General features: G+C 41.5%; 1 long non-coding RNA gene across 8 annotated transcripts; it reads right to left on the bottom strand.

The window, feature by feature from the left end:
- Window positions 1-396: 396 nt before the first annotated feature.
- On the bottom strand, window positions 397-2,018 carry LOC126608916 (uncharacterized). Of its 8 annotated transcripts, none has more exons than XR_007618035.1 (4): window positions 1,954-2,018; window positions 1,599-1,748; window positions 1,384-1,499; window positions 397-899 (listed from the first exon to the last, which is right to left on the bottom strand). It is a non-coding gene; the product is annotated as an uncharacterized LOC126608916 (long non-coding RNA). The 8 variants fall into 8 exon arrangements; XR_007618032.1 differs by having other exon boundaries at window positions 397-845; XR_007618031.1 differs by having other exon boundaries at window positions 397-607; window positions 700-1,452.
- Between the last annotated feature and the right edge of the window lie 3,993 nt (window positions 2,019-6,011).

Here is a 6,011-nt window from a genome sequence, read left to right as displayed (position 1 = left end):
TTTATGCACGCCCGTACTTGCTTTGCTCTTCAGTGATTGCAAAACATGGACTCAGCCCATCCCCTTCCCCGCCCATCTCTCTTACATTTGCTTTATTTTCTTCTTCTTCTTCGACCTCAGCAGACAGCAGCGTTCACTTCTTCCTGTTAGTTTTTTCTTCTAACCAACCCATCTCCAGCCCTCTCTCTGGTAACCTTTTCTCCGGTCTTTCTTCTTCAATCGGCTCATTTACAAACCCCAGGTTACTTCTAGTTCTTTAATTTCTGATTCTTAATTGCTTTTTGATTGAGGGCTTAATGTAGATTACATTTTCTGGTTAGTGCTTGCCATTTGTTTTTAGTTTATACTAGCAAGAGTGCCCGCGCGATGCCGCGGGTTTTGAAACTGTACAAAATATGTAGAAAGTTATAATGTGTATATATACTATTTGCATACATGTGAAATCTATTTACAATCGTAAAAAAAGATTTCAACTTCGACATAACAAAAATAGTTTGCGGAAATCTTAGCAAGAAACAACTATATACATGAAGGGATCCCCTATAATGAATGGTTTGCACAACCCTAGATGATATAGCAAGAAATGAAGAACAAAAAACCTTTCCTTCTGTAAAAATGAAAGTAGTAATAACAACATTAGTTCTAGACATAATTAAAGTGTCGAATATAGGAGCATACTTATTAGCTATTGGATTATACCTCATCAATGACAAACAGCTAATTTCCGCACCATTTTTCTAGAGCTTCATAGTTGGCATAGTCTGGAGCTACGTAACAAATCTCTCCACTTCTTTGAGATAGTTTCGAACAATCTGTGGTTCCCATGGGACACCTTTGCTTAACATCTCAATGCCAAATCATCAGGAAATCCAAGAATAAGACATTGATGCAAAGATTCTCTATATTCCAAAAGATTGTTAAATAAAACCAACCACATACTCAAAACCAAAAAAGAGAAAAACAACATGCGTATAGAGCTATAGATAAGATAAAATTCAGTTCTTTGCGAAACCAAAAAAAATGAAATAAAAATAAAACCCAACGAAATAAAAGATGAGTATATGCAGTAATAGTCATATAGGAGTGAGTTCATCAACTGTAATTTGGTATTTCAGATTGGCTCATTCATCATTGCTATAAAATTTCAATCATGGCATTCCCATTAAATTTCAATTTTGAAGTAACAACTCCACATTCCCCAAACGATTAAACCAAAACGCAACAAACTCACACCAAATTTTTCATTTTTTTCCGCATCTTTCAACACAATAAACACATTATGGACTGTTCATATCAACACGGATGGTATGATTATATTTAAAAGATAGCAAATTAGTAAAAAATAATAATCAAAACTTGGGAATTATGGTTGTTTAATTGTACCTAAGCTGCAGTAGTCCTTGTTGGTGTTGTGGTTGCTGGTGTTAATCAGCCTTTTAGGGAGTAGAAGACCTTCAATTATAGAGCAATACAGAACCTGGAATTAAATTTCAATTTCTCTGTGCACAGGACAGTTTAAAGTTTAAAGATTAAAATTCTACACACTTTCTAGCCCTAAATTTTCCCGGGAAACAAACGGAAAGTGATAGAAGTCATACCTAGTCCGCGAGAGCAGACGCGATCGGCGAGTTTGGAGGATCATGCTGGCAGAGATGTATGGTGAGAAAAGGAAAGCAAACAAGGGCAAACACCCTAAGCTGCATGGGTCGACTAAAATTGGGTACGGCTAAAAACCCAGAATTCAATCACTGAGAAAACATCAACAACCAAAATCACACCAAAATTCATAAAATTAAAAAAAAAATATATGGGTTTTATTTATCGGGTAGTGAATGAGTAAAAATACCATGAATGGTGCTGAGGACTAAATCAAACAACAGTAAAATTAAACCTTACTTTATTTATTTTTTCAATTCGAAAAAAGGAAGATGGTAATGATTTTTCTTCACAAACCTTTCTAACCCCATGAAGGGCGCTCCTGTCAAGTCCTTCAGTGAACATATCTCTTCTGGGTTCTGTTCGTGGCAGGAATTTCCGCGAACGGATGTTTCCTGGCCGACGAGCACACAGCTCCCCTGGAGGTTGGCGCCGGTTGAGGGCTGCTGTCGGGCTTCTGCTTCATTTCTGGGCGTTGTCGGGCAAGTCTCGTCGGGCAAGTCTTGTCGGGCAAGACTCTTCGGGCAAGGCTCTTCGGGCAAGGCTGAAAGAGAAGGACAGCGTTAACTTTGAGAGGTGCCTTTGTGGGGCCTTAGGTGTAGGCCTTGAGGCTCACAATCAAGGTTAACATTTAGGTGCTCAGGCGTGCCACTGCCATCTTTAGCATGGCAGATGTAAAATGGTTGTCGTTCTTTCATTATATATATATATATATATATATATGTATATATATATATATATATGTATCCAAGAAACCGTGTTAGTTACAACAGGTGCCTTTGTGGGACCTTAAATGTAGGCCTTGAGGCTTCCCATCAATAACTAAACTAGTGCTCGAACACATAATATTTATTCTTGTGATTGTAGGAGTCTTCTAACTATTATATTTCTGATTACCCGAATCCAAGGAATAGAAAGAACCCAAATGGGTGCCTTTGTGGGGCCTTAGGTGTAGGCCTTGAGGCTTCCCATCAGAGTTCATTCTTATGCTTAGACTCTTAAGATCGCTGAATAGGATGAATCCAAATGGATGCCTTTGGGAGGCCTTAGGTGTAGGCCTTGAGGCTTTCCATTAGAGTTCATCCCATACTTAAGCATTCTATGATAATCATGATATAATAGAAAGAAAACTAGAAGGTAGGTCGATTACTTGCGCCCCAAGTAACTTCGGACTTCTCGTTTATCAAGGATTGTCGTGGATGGGTTAAGTCCACATAAAGTTCTTTTTTATGCCTTGAGGCCAAGGACTTTTAAACTAATCAGATTTACATGCCTGCGGGCTTAGGACTTGGATCTGATTTAAGCATCGAAGATATATTTAAATCGGATCCAAGTATTGAGAAAGCTTTGTCATAGTGATTTTGCTAGGAACAGACTTGCATATACTAAAAATATACAACATATTGCTAGACTTTAAAGAAAGAGAAGACAAAGACAGAACAAAGCAGGTCGGGCAAGATTAAACCTCATCAATTAAGGCTGATCGTCTTGCAGGTCCCTATCTTTGTGGTTCTGTCACAGGTCTGAAAGCTTAGAGGTGGAGAGGGGAAGGAGAATACAAAAGGGTGAATCGATACTACAATAAGTTAGAGCAGGGTAGCAGAGCTATTACAAAGTTTAGGAGAAAAGAGTATCCCGCGGGGGATAAAGGTTGGTCCCAAATGGGATGAAGGCTTGGCTGACTACAGCTTCGTTTGGAAGGCAAATCTGGCTTTGAGCAGAGTTTTGGCTTGCAGTTGTTTGTTTGTTTGAGTGTCGTTGCTCCTGTCTTCTCTTCTTCCTTTTATAGACGACTTGACTCGGCTTCCTGTAGCAACAGCTTTGCCCGAATGCGGTCTGAGGGTGATGACTCATCAGCTTTATTACATGTAATGCCACCATAAAGTACTTTATGGGCTGTGCAGTCTGATTAGTCTACACCACTTGGTCCTTGGGTAGGTAGGCAAGTGGCCTTTGTGATTTGTATCAAGTCAGAAAAGGCCATTTCCTGCCTTCCCAAGTTTTGGCTGGGTTTTGATCTTCTATTCCTCTAGGCCCTCTTTTGGGCCGACTCCATCCTTGGGCCTAAAGTTCAGTTTTAATCCAAACAGTGCCCCCTTCAATTAATGTGAAGGTTGGAATCCCAAGCGCCGACATTGATTGAATACCCGCATGCATGCATATCCATCCTTGGGAATTGGTGCTTCCGATGCCCTTTGCTCTTCTCATGACCCTTGAACTGTCCTTTGAGCCCTATAAAATCTAGCTCAGGATTCCTCCTATTAAACTACCAACTTCCCTTTGGCTCTGGCCTTCAACTTCCATCCAACTTGAGCGTTCTTGTTTTCTCTTAGCATCTGAGAAATGGGTTCCTTAGGTTTTGAGTGGGGTTTCCTAAAACTCCCCTTTCGCCAGAAAGGGAGGCTTCACCTGATGACCTCTATCTCCAACACCCTTGGTCGACCGCCTCTCTATCTCCAACACCCCTGGTCAGGCGGCTTCCTCCCGATGGCTTGCCTTCCCGCAAGTCGCGGTGATAAGTTGGGCTTCACCATCACATATGGTGACAGCCCCGTCGGAGGATCTTCTACCAGGCCCATGTTGGCCGCACAACCCGATCACTCGATTGGGTTCCATCCATGAAGACGTCGGGAAACCAGCTGAAGACAACACCATACTCAGAGAGAATTAAATGTAATACATAGGATTGGAACTCTGTAATTTTCATCAATTTGTTGACATGAAATAAATACTATTTTAGCAATTTCTGTCTTTCTGTCTTCTTTGAATGTTTGATGAACAAAAACAAAGCATATGAGATTTCCCGAAGCTCGCTTCACTCTGCCCCTTCTTCAATGTAACAATCCCTAACATCCCATAATGTAGGACAATATTTCTTTAAGAATCTAACATTAATGGGATGTTTCTGCCCATTTCCTTCAAGGTCCGCTAGGTAGTATCCTCCTTTATTCAAGACTCGACTAATAATAAAAGGACCTTCCCATGTCGGGCTCCACTTTCCAAAACCCCGAAGCTGAGCTCCCAGCGGGAGAACTGTTTTCCATACTAAATCTCCCTCTTTAAAAGACTTCACCTTCACCTTCTTGTTATAAGCTCGGGCAACAACTATCTTTCCTTCTTGAATCTGGTTCAAGGCTTCAATTTGGGCTACATCCAGGTCTTCAATACCTTGACACATGGCTTCAATATATTCTGTACTATGTAACCCAAATTGGTTTTGAATTCTTACGGAACTAACGTTGATCTCCATGGGGAGCACTGCATCTTGCCCGAACGTCAAGGCATAAAGAGTTGTGCCTGTCCCCGCTCTTTTGGAAGTCCTGTATGCCCACAATGTGTTCCCCAACATCTCATGCCACTTTTCTGGACTATCTATCACCATTCTTTTAATAATGTTGACCAGGATCTTGTTGCTAGCTTCGGCCTGCCCATTTGACTGAGGGTAGTACGGACTGGATTGGATCATCTTTATCTTGTACTTGCTTGCAAACTCCTCGACTTCTTTTGAAATAAAAGATGGCCCACGATCTGTCACTATAGTCTCGGGCACCCCATATCTGTGCAGGATCTTGGTCTCGATAAAATTCTTGACTACGGTGGAAGTTATGGATTTTACTGCTGATGCTTCCACCCACTTGGTGAAGTAATCCGTCGCTACAATTATAAAAGTATGCCCTTTACTGGAAGCTGGATAAATTTGCCCGATGAAGTCCATCGCCCATCCTCGGAACGGCCAAGGCTTGACCACTGGATTCAAAGGTACTGAAGGCACGTGTTGGAGAGGTCCATGCCTCTGACATTCTTCACAACCGTGGGCATAAGACTTGCAGTCTTTTTCCATGTCGGGCCAGAAATAACCATACCTTCTGAGTAGCCATCTCATCTTTGTCCCTGCTTGATGTGCTCCACATATTCCCTCATGTACTTCGGCCATCACTCTCATGGATTCCTCCTGGCCTAAGCATTTTAACAGTAATCCATCTGGGGTTTTTCTTAACAGGTTCTTCGCCCATAAGACATATTTGGTCGCTTGCTGCCTATTCTTCTTACTTGTAGGTGAAGAGGGATCTTTCAAATGATGAATGATGGGTGCCCTCCAATCTTCCATATTGGCTTCTAGAACCATTACATCCAAACTAAATCCCCGATCTAAGATGGAAGGAAGGTTTCTTGTTTGAATCTCGACATCTATTCCATACTTTCTCTCTTGCATTGGCACTCCTGAGGCTAGTTGCGCCATTTCATTGGCTGCCAAGTTAAACCCCCTAGGAATATGATTGACCGATATCTCAGATTCCCAGAAACTCAACAATTGTGTTGCTGCCATATAGTACCCCGCCATAGTGATATGTCTG

Source organism: Malus sylvestris, chromosome 16 (genome assembly GCF_916048215.2).
Source record: "Malus sylvestris chromosome 16, drMalSylv7.2, whole genome shotgun sequence".
Taxonomy (NCBI): Eukaryota; Viridiplantae; Streptophyta; class Magnoliopsida; order Rosales; family Rosaceae; genus Malus; species Malus sylvestris.
Note: the sequence above shows the minus strand (reverse complement) of the source record. Positions and strands in the feature narration are given on the sequence as shown.